Source organism: Parasteatoda tepidariorum, chromosome 4 (genome assembly GCF_043381705.1).
Source record: "Parasteatoda tepidariorum isolate YZ-2023 chromosome 4, CAS_Ptep_4.0, whole genome shotgun sequence".
Lineage (NCBI taxonomy): Eukaryota > Metazoa > Arthropoda > Arachnida > Araneae > Theridiidae > Parasteatoda > Parasteatoda tepidariorum.
The window spans coordinates 13,595,549-13,610,888 of NC_092207.1; the positions used below are offsets into that span (position 1 = coordinate 13,595,549).

The 15,340-nt window shown below is 29.9% G+C and overlaps 1 protein-coding gene and 1 long non-coding RNA gene across 3 annotated transcripts in view; one reads left to right on the forward strand and one right to left on the reverse strand.

The window, feature by feature from the left end:
- LOC107451674 (uncharacterized) overlaps positions 1-15,340 on the forward strand; it is a 274,776-nt gene that overhangs the window by 128,351 nt on the left and 131,085 nt on the right. The gene's annotated exons all lie outside the window — the stretch shown is intronic.
- LOC139425342 (uncharacterized) overlaps positions 12,216-15,340 on the reverse strand; it is a 26,674-nt gene continuing 23,549 nt past the window's right edge. Inside the window, exon 2 of the long non-coding RNA XR_011636538.1 lies at positions 12,216-12,424. This is a non-coding gene — a long non-coding RNA (uncharacterized lncRNA). The remainder of the gene's footprint in view (positions 12,425-15,340) is intronic.

Here is a 15,340-nt window from a genome sequence, read left to right on the forward strand (position 1 = left end):
TAATGATATATAAATATATATTTATTATATATATATATATATATACTTACATGTCCCCCATTTTGTAAGGAATGTTTTTGTTTTCCAGTTTTCATTCATTTGCACATTTTAAAATATTGTCCTGTACGGAAACTAATTGTCCTAAACTTTGTTCAGATGCGCGCAAAATCAGTCAAACGTATCATCATGTGCGTGCAGTTAAACATATATTGATCGCCAAGGCCACCATATTCTCCTGATCTCGACTGTGACTTAATTTGTGGGGCAATATTAAAGACCAAGGTTAAGCAAATAATCTCAAAACCAGCACAGAACTCAAAACTGTCGTTGAAGAAGTTATCGAAAGAATAGATGTATTTAATGCATGGTTAATATTGCAATATAATTAATAATATTCGTTCCGTCTCACATCTTAGCCATTGATGACATATGTATCAACCATGTCATAATAAACCAAATTCAAATATGCTCTAATTAATTTCAAAATTTACATAATTGTTTGAACTCAGTTATTGAATTTTTTTTTTTTTTAGTTATTGATTATCACCCTATAAGTTTCAGTGTGTATTTTATTCTGCTTAAATTTTTTAATGTTATCTTCATAGTTTTTGATAAATTCAGGGGATTTTATGAACAGTTTATTTTTATCTTAATATTGATGCATAAACTATAAGCATAATAACAATACCCAAGTAAAGAAAATGTGTACTTTGTTTCATATAAAGGAAACTGAACATTGCAAAAAAGGTGCAAATAATAACATACAAACAGACAATATACAAACATACAATATAGTTACAGTTCGTCCCTGCCTACCGGAACTATAATATATCCGTTTATGCGATATTATTTGTACCTTTTTCACTGTTTGCAGCTTTATTTATGAGAACATTGTTATAGCCATACTTTCAAATAATATCACACTTTTTAGATATCATATGGATGTTCGGTTACTGATATTGCTTTTCTTTCATTTTTAAGTTTCATCTCAAAATATGATCTATTTGTTTTATTTTTAAGTTTCATCTCAAAATATGATCAAAATATGATATGATTAAGTTAATTACTGATATTGTTTTTCTTTTATTTTCAAATTTCATCTCAAAATATGATCTATTTGTGACATTTTAGTGTTTTAGGTATGTCTTAAAAATTCCAGCTCTAATCTTCAACTAAAAATTTATATTTAAAAAATTTACGGAAAAAAAATTCATTCGAAATTTGTGGTGACATTTAACTCCTACATATAAATTCCTACATAACGTTTTTTGAATGCACAGATTGTTTGTTTATTTATTCTAAAAAAAATCATATAGTAGAGTATATTTGAATGTTAAGTCTACCAATGCAATTTTCTTTTTATAAGTCTTTTTAAAAATATTTTTTTAAACACGTAAAAATCAATCGTCTCTATTTCTACGCAGCATAACAATTTGAAATGGTCGTTTTATTAGATTATTAATCCAAAAAAAAAAAAAAAGAATTCATGCATTAGAGAATATTGGAATGTGCCTAATAAATTAATTTGGGGAAGTCTTTACATTTCTTTATGCATTTTCTTTAATTAATATATGAAGCTCATTTAACTTATTACCTTTGTAGATAAATGATCCTATATTTTGAGTACTGAAATCTGTTGTGAAATAAATTAATTAATCGACTAAATCAATATCGATTTAGATTGCATCATTTCCAAATGTAACTGACCTGCATACAATTAAGACATCATTAAATGATGCTCGTTTGTAATTATTGGGGAAATAATCAAAAGCACTATTAGGAATATGCAATCAAGGTTTCATTAATTTATACTTTTTATGATAATTAAAAACCGATCTAATTGCAATCCCAAATAAGAAATGTTCTAGTTATTTCGATTGTTTTCGTCGTTCAGATAACTCAACTAAATGATATTTTTGGTATCTTGTCATGCGCGTCTTTTACAACTTATTTAATTACGTGGAAAAAGTTTATTTAGTTGTGGATCGTTAATGATATCTAACATGTTTATCGAGAACGGTTAGGTATGGTAAGAATCTTATTGTAAATCAAAGCATATTTGGATTGCCTTTGTTCTTTAGCATTTCTGAAAATGGAAAAAACTTTATCAATAGTTCACGTTAGCATTACTTGGCGATGTTTAAATGGCGTAGCATTTATAAATCGAGAATCTGTTAGCATAAACTAATAAAACACAGTTTTCTGATTTATTTTTGAAATTATTCGCAGAAACAAAAATAGAAAATTCCGGTAAAATTACTGCACTACATGGTAATGATATTTCTGGCAAAAAAAATAAAACAAAAAAAAAAGAAAACAATAATTCTGGTTTATGAAACCAAAGTATACGGTATTTAAGCCATTCATTTCGTAATGTTTCTCTTCATATGGTAACGGTTTACCGAAAATTCTAATTTTCAAATTTATAGTTGCAATTACCAAATATTTAATAAAAAATGCAAAAATAAAAGTTAATTTAACCGAATAAATTTTTTTTATGCCAAACTCTAAGATATTATGATAAAATAACTGAATTTTACAATATTTACCAAATTTTATTATATATTATAAGGCCATGTTTTATTCTTAATTTTACCAAAATCATTACCAAAGTTCTACTTCAAAGCTTGTTTCCAGAAGACCTTTTTCGAGTGAAAAGACAGCCCAGTGTCATTTGTTTGCTGTAGAAGAGTACCTCTTCGTGCGAGAAGATCTGCTTGATCGTTTCCATAAATATATAAATCGGGTATATAATGCTAATATACCCGATTGTATGCTATATAATGCTAATATACCCGATTGCCCAAAACGTGAGGCAGTGGCATTGTTCCGGCTGGTTACGGGACATGACTGCCTGAGTAAACATCTCCATACAATTGGTATTTTCGACTCCCCTCTTTGTTCATTATGCGATCAGGGAGAACCTCTGAATAGAGCTCATCTGCGTCGATGCTGGGCACTTAGTGGCTCTGCCGACTCCGAGATCGCCCTGTATTGGAGAGCTAGAGAACGCCTAAGGCTTCAATGACTTCGGTCAATATTTGTAATTGCTTGCCCATTGTTTCGCATTGGCTTGTTTTCATAGATGTAATATGCCTTGCCATTGGAAATAAAATAAAAAATTTTAAAATTGCGTAATTAGGAATTTTACACTTTTAATTCAGTTAACTTGCCTTGAATAAAGGTATTCTTCATTAAACACATAACAAATGATAACCATTTGTTTAAATAAATGGTACTCTTAAAATACTACTTTTGTTAAACAGTGGAGGAAACGCCGATACAGACAGAGATCTATAATACATTACGTCTTCAAAGCATCATAACAAAAACATTTCTTTGAAGAAAAAGAAATACAAGAGTAATGAATAAAAAGAATTAAAAATAAGATTACTTTATATCTTCAGGTAGTATCGATTCCCCGTTTAGAGATGGAGAAGAAAAAAAAAGCGTCACATCTTGTATTGATTCGATGTCACATCTAGAGCTAGAAAAAAAAATTTCACAACCTACAGAATTCATCTATAAGACTAAAAAAAAGTGAGAAAATTTATGGGACTAAGAAAGATGGATCTGATTTAAATAAGGATTTTTTCTTCATTGAATATTTAAAAAAGATATATAAAATCAACACTTTGCTGAACTAAATTGTTCAGTTAAAATACAACCTTTATTTAACAACAAAAGAAAAACCGATTGTAACCTGTGATCTATAGTATATCACGTCTTTCAAGGCATTAGGGAAAAAAACTTCTTAAAAGAGAAATACAAGAGCAATAAATTTATTTAACAACAAAAGAAACTCCGATGTAATCTGTGGTCTATAGTATATCACGTCTTCAAAGCATTAGGAAAAAGAATTTCTTGAGAGTGAAATACAAGAACAATAAATTTATTTAACAACAAAAGAAACTCCGATGTAACCTGTGATCTATAGTATATCACGTCTTCAAGGCATTAGGAAAAAAATTTCTTGAAAGAGAAATGCAAGAACAATAAATAAAAAAACTTGAAGAATTAAAAGCAAAATGGTAGAAATTACTAGTCTTTTGTCTTCAGGTTGCATCGATTTCACGTCTGGAGCTGGAGGGGGGGAAACGTCACATCCTGTAGAACTCTTCCATGGAACTGAAGGTGAGAAAATCTATAAGACTAAAAAAAAGTGGATCCTTCCTCATACAAAACTTCTTTTTTCATTGAAATTTAAAAAATAAAATAAAATGAACTTATTGCTCAACTAGATTGCACAGTTTAAATACAGTCTGAACAGCAGACGAAACACCCATGCAACCTGTGATCTACAGTACATCATATCATCATGAAAAAAAAAAGTTTCTTAAAAGAAAAGGAAAAAGAAATACAGAAATAATGAATATAAAAAAACTAAAAGAATTAAAAACAAAACGACAGAAATTACAAGTCTTTTATCTTCAGGTAGTATCGATTTGGGATCATAAGCTCGAGGACGTCACATCCTGCAGAACTCTTCCACAGGACTGAAAGTGGGGAAATCTGTAAGACTAAAGAGAGTGGATCCTGCCTTAAATAACAATTTTTTTTTCATTGAATTGTTTAAAAAATAACAGAAACTTATGCCAGAACTAGAGTGCTCTGTTAAAATATAACCTTTATTTAACAGCAGACGAAACACCGCTGCAACCTGTGATCTGTAGTGCTTCACGTCTTCAATGCTTCATTGAAAAAAAAGTTACTTAAAAGAAAGGGAAAGAGAAATACAGAAATAATGAATATAAAAAAAATCATGAAGAATTAAAAACAAAATGGCAGAAATTACAAGTCTTTTATCTTCAGGTTGTATCGATTCCACGTCTGGAGGTAGAGGGGGGGAAAAAAGCGTCACATCCTGCTGAACTTATCCTTAGGACTAAAGAAGGTGGGAAAATCTCTTGGGACACTTTGAAAAACTTCCTTTGACAAATGAGAAATGAATTGCAAGAGAAGGAGAGGGTTCTCTATGAAAGCGAAAAGAAAAAAACTTCTTCCCTATGAAAGCGAGTATAGAATGCCGCTCATTCCGCGTCCAGAAAACTATAAGAGGAATTTGCTGGAGTAAGAAATGATTTCCGCGTCCCTAGTGGCATTTGATTGATTTCAGCCACCTTTATTCCTTATAAGGAAGGACATAATAGAGTGAAGAAATATCATTTCTTTTGTGACCAGGACATTATGAAGGCAAACATATTCCTTTTTTCTTTCAATCATTTTTCCTAACCTGCTCTCGAATGTTTGGAAACATGTCCGAAAAAAGGGCAAAATTACTCTAAAAATGAATTACTAGAAGGCAGGAGTTATGGATGCAGCTTTTGAAATGTGTATCCATAAATCATCTTCGAAAGGAAAAATTATTAAATAAGCGAAATTCCACGTTGAGTTTATGTTTTTAAAGTTTATATATTTCATAATTCAATGATTATCTTATAAAAATAAATCAAAATAATTTATTTTTGGTTTTAAAACTATTCATTCATTTATTTCAGAAGTGTTATTTGGTTATTATCTTAAACCTTTTACTATTTTTTGTTATTCTAAATTATTTTTTTGGCATTTTTCAGTTATTACGAGTTAAAGAAAATTTTTTAAAAACTTACATTTTGTTTCGTTTTTAGCAATAAAGAACTAAAACTGAAACCCTTTTCAGAGGTCAAATAAGGCCAACTGAATTTTTTTAACTAATAAATACTTGGAATTGTATAATATTAAGAAACTTAACCCGTACAGCTATGAGTCAAAGTTGAATCACAGTAACTTCCAACATGAACTGACAAATCGCCAAAAGTTTACAGTTTACAAAAAAAATATCGCATTTTTTTTCTCTGTACACAATTAGAAATGACTTTTTGCTGATTCTATCTAATTTTTAAACCCCTTCACAGTTTAATGAAAAATGCAACATTCGTGTTTGATAAAACATAATTTTTAGAGTCATAATTATTCGATCATAATTATTAGAAATAGCAAACTATGCCCTAAAAATATAATAAAAAACTCACTTGCAATAAAAAGTTTCATTCAGTTTCAATATAATAAACATCAGTATAGTTTTTCCGTCGAGTGGATCTGGCATAACATGACCGGTGCTTTTCTAAAAACTATCACAATTTCGAATTATTTGACTTTTCTAGAAGAATATTTGTAAGCTATAATGCTTTATATAATGTAACTCAAGTAAATGAGGAAAAGTTGTAAAAATGAGCACGTACTTCTTAAAATTTCCAATTCAATTTTAACATAATATCACCTAGTTACTTAAGTAACAATAATTTGAACAAATTAGGAGCCGATCGTTGATGCCACGTTCGAAAGGGGAGTTTCGTGAAGGTTGGTGAAAATTTGTGACAAGGGAGAGGTAACAGGGTGAGTGACATCACACATTTTGATTAAAATAAAAAAAATTTAAATATCTGATTAAATATTTTTATATTTTTTTTATGTTGTTTGTATCAAAATAAGTAAAACAATCATTATTATTACCATAGTTACAAATAACATTAAATTGCACAAAGTTTTAAAATAATTTTTGTAGTATGATTAATTACTTACTGCTAAAATATGCTCTTAACTGCCAGAATATGTTCACGTTATATAGCTTGACAAGTGGTAAAGTTTGACACTTTGCGAAAAGGGGAGAAAGGGGTCAAAATTGAAATAAAGCATGGCAATATTTTTGGTTCTCTGAGAATTAACAAGTTCTGTTTCATTTTATGCTGTTTTATTTTTAGTTTTATTTTCTTCAATTCGTAAATTCCAGTTTCTACTATACTTTCATTTCATGTTTTTTTTTTTTTGCTTTATGCTCTTATATACTTTTATGTATCGACCATTACCCAGTTCTATATATGAAAACATCTTGATTAATTAATTTACAATTTATGTAGGCATGAAATGAAAACGGTAAACCAACTGAATATCTAAAATTTAAATATAAAAGTTAAGTAAATTGTAAATTTAATTATAAATTTCTACTTGATTGCTGACATCTTTAGTATTTTTCTGGCAGTTCAGACACTAACACACTTAACTATATTCTTCATTCCATGCAAAACATTAAACAAGTTAGGTTAATGGTTAAACAGTTAACGGTTAAACATTTAATTCTTTCAATTATTTAAACCCAAAATGAAATAAAAATGTCACATTCTTTAACTCTAAAATAAATGTCACCAAGCAGAGCGTGACTTTAAAGATCAAGTGGATTATTTCAGTTAGATCTGCGTGGTACGGACCTAAAGAGCTAAAAGCTAGAACTATCAGCCCAGTAATATTTCATCAGTTTTCTTTTCTTCCGAGATCTCTTTGATCCAATACTATCAAACATGATGGAAGAAAAGCTTATCCACTTTTCTGAGTCCTTCTCATTTATCACGTACTTCTCTTCCAGCAGAAAAGAAATGTTAAGTTTGATCCCTGATCTGTTAAGATCTCGGCCTGCTGAAAAATTCGATATTCTGTTGAAAGGAGATAAAATTAGATGATTCCTGGAAAGTTTCTGAATTTATTCAGCGGTGCGTTTCAGATTCGGATCAATTTGGAGAAATTTTAAATACATTCCCTAAAGCAACAATATTGTTAGTTTCGGTCTCATTTTTGGAATTGATTTAGCAATTCTCTTTAACACTAGAAAGACTGAAATTTAGTATATTGCCCAAAAGCAGTCAAAATGACTGGATTGTAAAAGAATGAATAATGTCTGAAGAAATTTGTTTAAAATTTATTTTTAATATTTTTTATATTATTTACAGTTATATAACAATTTATTAGTAAATATTAACAATAAAAAAAATTATATGTTGTACAGAATTCTAAGTAATTGAGTCATTATATACATCATTGTTTTTCTAATTGGAATTAAAAGCAGTCAAAATGACTTCCTTAGGCAATCTAGTGTTAAAAATGATAATATTTTTAATAATTTTTTGATAGGAATTGGAGAAACAGGATTTTGATACCTTTATGAACATCAGTTAAACGTCATTTATTGAATTTTTTTAAAAGGCATAAAATAGGTTTTGGTTTTTGTACATAAAGCGGATTTTTAACAGCTAATTGTACAATAATTCAAACACGATAACCTTTTCCCTTTATTTGAATAAACTTTTTTGTATGTAATAAACTCATTCATTCGTAAATTTCAATCGAAAATAAATTCAAAACTGTTGGTTCTTTTCGCAAAATTTAGAAAGAATATCGTCGGAAAAATTAAAACCAACTTAATTTAAAAATAGTTGCAAAATAAAAATGTCTTTACACTTTTGGATCTCTAAACAATCTACACCCTTGTGCAAATTAATTGAAACAAACTCAATAAATTCAGAAAACTTAGAGAAAATGCTATTTTATTTAAATTTATACAAACTCAAAAATTTTTAGTACATAATATGATCTCCACGACACTTTATTAACATTTGGACACGATTCGGCATGTATTCCACTAATTTTTTACAGTCATTTATAATATTTGTGTCCTTGTACCACACATGAATTAACGCCGTGATTAGCTTCTCCATAGTTGTACAGTCCATATTTAATAGGCGATTCTTGCATATGGCCCTGAGATTCTCAATTGGGTTGATATCCGGAGAGTTCCCTGGCCATTCCAATGTCTCAATTTGATTCTCAGACATGAATTTCTTGACAATTTTGGAAGTATGGCAAGGAGCTAAATCCTGTTGAAAAATCCCTGTTCCATCAGGGTATCGTTTCTTCAACTCTGGAACAACTTTTTTACACAGAATAGTAATGAACTGCTCAGAACGCATCATACCGTCAATAGGCTGCAAAGGTCCAACCCCATTGTAACCGAAACAACCCCAAAACATCTTCTTTAAAAAACACGAAAAAAAAAGTTTGTTTCAATTAATTTGCACAAGGGTGTAAGTTTTCGTAAAGTTTTTAAATAAAAAAAACTAATTTAAAAATTAGAAAAAAATAATGATTAAATATTAATTTAAAAGGTGTTTTTCTTCTTCTTCATATGTACTACAACCAACTACAGGCTAAGTCCGTCCAAGGCTTCATCCAACGGACCCGAATAGATGCTATAGTTTGCTTACGATTGACCTCTAATATCTTAAGATCTGTCTCTACGCAATCTTGAGAAATGTAAAATTTACGTAAAAAACAAGCTTATTCATAATTAGCCAAATTTAAAACACGCTTTTATTTCTATCTCTATACATTATAAAACGATAACTGTCATCTTACAATTTTGTTCATTCTCATAACACAGAAAAAATCACGTGATATTAATCTTTATATACAAAAGAGATCCAGATGCCTTTTGGCTGTCATCTGTAAAAAATTGATCAGAATTATAACAATATTTATTTATCTCTTATTTAACATCAAAATTTGTTTATCTTCCATTCTTAATATGGAACAATACGAATACGAAGAATTCCATTCTTCAAAATTTGTTTATCTTTCATTTTCTATGTTTTTTTTTTTTCATTTACTCGTCTAATTCGCAACTAAACAGGCTCAGTGTGTAGCTTGATTTGCGCAAAAGCTAAAATGTTTAGTCATTTGTTTCAGATTAAAATCAGCTAAACTTAACGATAATTTATGAAGAAGAAAAAACTAAATTTCTTTTACTTACATGATTAATTAAATGTGGTTTTTAATTTTCGTTGAATATAAATTACAGCGAAAACTGTATTTAAATGATTGAGGAATCATTTATTTTCGAAGACATTAAAAACATATATTTAAAATTCAAAACCCTGAGTGATAAAGTTCTTTTTCCTAGGAAAAAATCTGAAAACAAGTTTCATTCCAAATTCTTCGCGTAGCCCTTGTTTTACTTACCTTTCCTTAAAAATTAACTGCAACTTTCTTTGAAAATATCAATATTGTATGCAGCATTGCATATTGAAAATATATTTAGTTAATTCAAAGGCTGACTTTTGCCGACCTAGTTTTCAAACTCTTAGCCACAGATAATAACTAAAAATCAGTACGGTTTATAATATGTCGTAGGCTTATTAGGAAATCAAATTAGCCTATATATATGCTAAATTGAAAATCCAATCGGATCTTTTCAAACTTCCCATATCACTTCAACATTCGTACACTGTAAAAAATTTGATGTTTTGTTGCCACCATTTTTGGTATTGAGGTAAACTAAAAAAATTTTTTTACTTGTTCATTTTTGCAGTTATTTATTTATGTAATATTTATTTACTTATTTTATTAATTTTTGTTAGTTCATTTATTGACCACACGTATTTTGGTGCGCATTAAAACCAATTTATGACTTATTATTAAAAAAGATTTTGTTTAAAAAAACAAGTCCACTCTGAAAAACAGAACTCTCTTTTTTGACGACTCAACAATCATTGAACTGTATTTCGTTCCTTTTGAGAAACTTTTCGTCCCGAAATCACATGATTCGTGACGCAACTCTCAAAAATATGACAAAAATTTTTCCTCAACTTGGAACGTCATTGCAGTGCATTTATGGGGGATTGTTAACTAAAAAGAAGACTAGACGATAGAAACCAGAATGATTATTCAAGCCGACAGGGCTCTATATTGGTCAAGAAATTGACCTCTTGCTGGAAAGATCCCGGTTCGAGCCTTCAGGGATGGATGTAATTTATCTCGCTGTTCTGCCTGTCTTTCTAGCTTTATTGATGGAGGACGACGTTGATCTACCTATGTGGTGCCCACAAAAAGTAATCAACATTACCGGCCTTCACATACAGTTAGATACCATGGAAAAATGGAATGATGAAATATTTCGTTGCTTATGACGAAATCCATTTCCTCGAAGAAGCGACTATAGATATTTCGTCACTTAGACGAAATGTTTGCTCGGAGCATCATCAAAAACGAAGAGATATTCGAGTATCTATTTCTTGCAGAGCTAGTTTTTAGTAATATATTCGCTCCAATTCTTTCAAGGCCTGGTTTCTTAGGACAAGCTCCTTCTCTGGGCGTCAGCGAGAAGTTGACGTACCGCTGACGCAAACATAATACTGTTTTGTTGGCTCAGTGTGAGCAGTCAGTCCAATGCAGACATTATCTCGCTTTGCGCATGCGTTAATAAAAGTATACAAATACTTATTTTGAATTTGTATCAATTTTGTTATCGTCGACCAGCGCTTCAGAGAACAAATAATGTATTTGTTCAAGAAAAAACACTTTATAGCATAGCTAAATGAAGAAGAAGAGGAAGAAGAAGCTATGTTTAATATTAAAATCAAAATCTTGGCTGATTTCAATGCTCTGTTGGATGGTGTCCGCCATTACTTCTGTCGTTAACGTTACGTCGTAATCCAACTGCAGTTGATTCGGACGTCAGTCGTCGTTCAGGCTGAGAGTTCGATGACGCATGCTGCCTAACTCACAAATTGACCAATCAGGGGTTAGCGCTCGCTTTAAGCTGACGCTTTATAACGCCGACCTGTCCTAAGAAGCCAGACCTATTTACAATTGTTATTTTGCTTAATTTATACACTTTTTTGCACGATAACTACAGTTCTGAACTTAAAAATGTATTTAGTTTATCTCAACGCAAATGATGTGGCAACTATAGACCAAAATCTTTTGCAGTGAACAAATGGCGTCGGCAGATTGCAAAGAGCTGGTTTATCTAATTAATCTATGACTTTAATCCCACATTCTGTCAAAAACTATAATTTTGGACCAAATCTGCGATCAAATGTGACTTTAATAAATCCCTGTAGTAAACAATAAATTCTTTTTAATAAACGTAACGAATTAACAAATTTCGTTAAATTTTTTAAGGATTTTTCATATCGACTGAAGATTTACGGCTACTAAAATATTTAAAGCAACGCTGATGGAACCTTTTTACTTAATATGTATCTTAAGCAGAAATGACTATCGATAAGTTAGTGAATACTTAACCTGGGGTTAAGAACTTAAGAACAAGTCATTAACGATTTACTGTCGAATGTTTCTTTTGTTACCCTCGAGCAGCCGGAAGCGTTATTTAACGTGATAATTTTCAAGGAATCATTTGCCCATTAGTGCTTGCAGTCATTTCCAAGGGACGATTCTAAAACTGCGACATAAGCTCGCAAGATTTCTTTTCGGTAAAAAATATCGAAATTTATGATTTTTAAATATTTACTTACTTAACCATATCAAGAGCATCACGTATAAAGCAGTGGAATAATAAAATAACCTCTTTTTACTTGCAATTACCACGAAATTGAAAAAGTTTGGAAAATGTTTACATAATTCTTTATCAATCATTTATTTACACTCTACAAATATTTTTATAAAGACACTAAGATACATGCAAGTATCGATCTTGATTGGCTGTTGAAACCTGGCATTTGCTTATGTTACTAATTGTTTATTCCATTCTATTTCGAGTAAGACTAGCCCTCCAAATATGATTGAATTCGCTTACGTGTCACATTCCATGTTCTTTCTAAAAGAAAAATTCGGTTTATTATTACTTAAGAGGAAGACAAACACGATGCCGTGTAAAACATAACCTAATTATGCAACCAAGTTGCCAGCTACCCAAAAATTACGGTTTCAATAAAATGTACAAACAAATCATAAATCAAGGTGAAATAAAAGGTATAGAAAAGAAAAAATTATATTTTAACGATATGCGATACGGCGTTATATTTAATTAACTTAATATTTTAACTTATGTGGAGAAACTTATCTCGATTTTAGTCAACATTAAATCACTCACTTGTTTATAAATAATTGGCTAGCTGAAATCAAAGGTCAGGTGTCAGTGTTTCAAATATCTTCTTCTTCTTCAGTTGAAAGCATTTTATATATATATAATTTCGAAGCCTGATTTATTTTTCTTTCTTTTCTTATTTTGTGTTTCTATTTCTTTTACTGTTTTTCAAATTTTTAGATGGAAAAAAGTTTTTTTAGACTGTTTATAAATAAAAAAAAATTTCAGACAGTTCACGACATTTAATGTCATATACATACATAATATACAATATTTTGCATAATATTGCCATGGCTCAATGGTTACAACACTGAACTGTAATTCTGAAATTAGATATTCGATAACCAAAGGCAAATTAAAGTTTGCCCAGCTTTAAATCAATAAGCAGGCCAGCTTGTACAGGTGATTATAATGGCGATTAGTACGCATTGCTGACCATTTTGCCACCAGGTCACAAAATCACGTTGCTTTTTCCTATTTTGATCCTACTATATCAGAAATGCGGTACGAAATACTACTAAAAATTTGCAATTTGCAGGTTCGAATTTAATAGTTTAACAAACTGTTTGCAGCAGTACTAAGGCAAGGGACTCAAATTTCATCGATCTATCAAAATGAACTTTCATTTACAGCGAGATTTTGATGTGAGGAGTTTTGTAGTAAAAACTGTTGTCTAATTTGTTATCTTGGCTTTAGGTAAAGCAAAACACGTTTTTTAGAAGTTCTTCCCATCAAATTAATGCTTTCAGTTATCATTTGGCATGATTCTGTTGCTCGATGCCAATTCATTGTAGTTAACAATTTTCTCTGATACTTATTCATTTCAGAGGTCTTAAATAATCTATTTCTACAGTACTTAAGTACCTTGGAGCCTATATTTTATTTTATTTTATAACCATCGTTAAACAGCCGACCCAATTTTGAGTTTAAGACTACCAATATTTAACTCCCTAACCTTGATATTTTGAACCAAATCCATAAGAGAAGGGAACTTCTAGATCAAGTATTGGAAAAATTTGCCTTCTGGTAGACTTTGGTGGAACTAATAGAATACTCCTAGTAATATACAATTAGTATAATAGTATGAGTATATTTGGGGTCTATTGAAGAAGCACAAATTATCACAATTCCAGAAGTGCCTATTACATAAATTAATTAAGCACTACTCATGCCAATATTATGGCGATATTTTACGGCTCCCCTAAACAAATAAATACCTTTTCTCCATTAATTTTGCTGTTTAGTTCATAACTTTGCTTTTATTTCAATTACCATTGAATTTAAATTATTTATTTTTATGGAAACCTGTTTTAAAGCATAACTGTAAGCAAAATAAACACTTGGCTTCCGCTAATGGAATTATAGAATGTGGGAAACTCTTTCCTTTGATTAAATCAAGACTATAAGCTAGTAAGCATAACTAATAATATCTTTTTTAGTATTTAGAAGAAAAAAAACACAGGCTAATTTTTAACCAATGAAAAAATTCCTTTTTAAAACGTCTCTCTCAAACAGGCGAAGCGAAATTTTAAATAAATATTTTTGGAACGAGGACAAAAATTGCTCCTTGCAGTCGCTTTTCAAATTTAATTTTGGAATTTCAAACTCAATTTGATTATTCAAAAAACGGAATTATATGAGGAAGACGCATAAACAAACTCATGTTTTTATTGTTTTAGATGTAGTAAATCCAAAAAGAAAAATAAGTAAATGAAATAATTACTGAGCTTTCACTAGATTAAAAATTAAAATGCTGCAGGAACAACAACAAAAGTGCGCAATCAATGGAAGAAAATTCTGTTTCCTAGAAGTAAATCGGTGGGGTTAGCTTTGAATTAAAATAGTAATTTTTACATAATAACAGATTCCATAATATCTGAAACACAGAGTGTTCATAATTTTTTTAATAGAGAGTTGGAATTACAAAAATCACCATTAATTATTTTTAAGGAATTTTTATAATTTTTATTCTAAAATGTCTGCATTTTTAACTTTAATTTTCTCTTAAAAAAATTAAAAAAAGGCGTGTGAATTTATTTTCCGGGCAAAAACTAAATTATATCAACAGTTTGTGCAAAATTTCGAAACAATTTTTAGCATAACTCAAAACGAAACTACCTTTATGGAATGGTAATCTATTAAAACAGCTTTCATCTCCGAATACATTCATTTTAAGTTGTTAAAAGTTCGCCTTTCACAGAGATCTTGCTCCAAGTCAAACTTATTTCATTTTGGTGGTTTATCAATATTTCTCCTTAAGCCAACACAATTTTTTTAACTAAGTATATTAAGTTTTAAGAACAATATTCTTAAATTAGAAGAGAAAAAAGTCGTTTGCTCTTACACTTTTTGACATTTTTTTTCCCAATATCCATAGAAATGCTTGATGGATCGTTCCTCAAATTTATGCATGTTATGATCATGTAATTAATCACACTTTACAACAACTATTTAATCGCTAGGAAATTTGTGTGACAAATAAAGATAAAAAAATTTCATTTCTTTAAATTGTCCGCCTCATAATTAGCAATCAATCATGCCTATGTTTATTACGTGCTTTATGCTTGTTCAGTTTCAAAAACTCTCTCTCTCTCTCTCTCTCTCTCTCTCTATATATATATATATATATATATATATATATATATA